The sequence below is a fragment of the Gekko japonicus genome, unplaced genomic scaffold (assembly GCF_001447785.1).
Source record: "Gekko japonicus isolate JY-2015 unplaced genomic scaffold, Gekko_japonicus_V1.1 scaffold140, whole genome shotgun sequence".
Lineage (NCBI taxonomy): Eukaryota > Metazoa > Chordata > Lepidosauria > Squamata > Gekkonidae > Gekko > Gekko japonicus.
Window position 1 is genome coordinate 1049860 of NW_015169781.1, and position 1691 is coordinate 1051550.

The following is a 1691-nucleotide window of genomic DNA, read 5'->3' on the forward strand; positions in this document are numbered from 1 at the left end:
GAGAACCATAAGCAGCAGATTGCATTGGGCTTTTGTGGGCTTTTGCATTGGGCTTTTGTGTGTCCTACTTCATTTACTTTAAAAAAAATATTGAGAATTTTTTATAACAAAAGATAAAAGCCCCTTCTTTTATATTCCTTAATGTTCCCTTCCTTCTTTCTCTATTTTCTAATTCTTTCCCTCTTCATTTTCTAACTTTGTAATCTTTTTCTTTCTTTACTTTCCAGTTTCTATTTTTATTAATTTTTGTCCTACTCCATATTGAAATGGGGAAAAGTCATCATAAAGAGATATAAAATCGCATAAAAATAAAAGATCTACAGGTTTCTGCACAAGGAAGAAAGCAAAAGATTGACAGCTTTTCTTATTAAGCTTTCAGGGGAAAACTCCTGTTAATCACAAGGATGTTCATGGTCCTGCGCACATGCACATTATCACGTTGACCTAAGGGAACATTAGTTGGGATTTATCTGTCTTGTATGGCAGAGAGAGACACTTGGTGATTCAAGCCCCCCCCACAAACACCTAAAAGCTTCCTATCCTAGGTTGCGGTCACACACACTAAACAATCCACTTTCAATGCATTGAAAGTGGATTATTTGGTGTGTGTGACCACAGCCCTACTGCTGATACTCCCAGTAATGGAAGATAGAAGTGAGTGGGAGGCAGGGGTCGTTTTGTAGAAAAAGAGCTAGGGGAACTCATTAGCATAACTCATTAGCATATGCCACACCCCCTGACATCACCGGAAGTGTGTCATAAGGCCACACCCACCACTCAGTCTTAGTCTTAAAGGTTAGTCTTAAAGGTGCTATTTGGAGGTTTGGAATAGACACAGACCCAAAATTACAGCTAATATATACATTGCCCATTCCTTCACTAAAAAGATATTTCACCTTTAATTAAATTAACATCATGAATAAAATAAACATATGAGGGATACACAGAAGGAGACTCTGAATCCTAGTATTAACTAACAATAAAGATGACAGCTGAATTTGTTCCTTACTATCCTTACTTTCAGCCAATGCTCAGAAGTTGGCATCCAATAAGCACTACAGTCCAACATGATGACCCGCCACCACCCACATCGTTGAAGGCATCTGTGAGAAACGATTACCTCCTTAGACTCCTGCAGAATAGGCTGCAATGTACAGAGTGTTCTAGAGAGCAGAGAATATGCAGAAACAATTATTTCTTCAAATCACCCTTGTTATCTCAAATGTTATCATTTTGCATAACTGGTTCCTGGAGATGGGGTGTATTTGATGAGGTAAATTTAGGAAAAATTTAAGGAGGGGTATAAAGGGAGGCAGTATTAAGAGCTGTGATTTCTTTGGCCTTTGAAAGAACTCCTTCCACCAGTGGGAAGAAAGGACCATTTCGAGGATGAGAGGTGCACTGTTGATTGTTGTGTTGACCTCTGTCTGTGTGCTTCAGGCTGGATCTGACATTCCCATTCAGTCAGACTTTGATATCCAACAGGTAACAGCAAAATGGGTTCCAAATAGGGCTTAAAGCTCAGGATGATCACCTGAGTACCCCTGCAGGAGGAAACATATATTTTTCTAGCATTCTTACTGACCAATTCTAGAAAGCAACCATGGGAGATTCTGCATTGGCTTTTCCCTCTACTGTTTTAGCAAACCCATGCTAGAACAGAAATTCCCCTCTGCATTGCATGCTGCTGT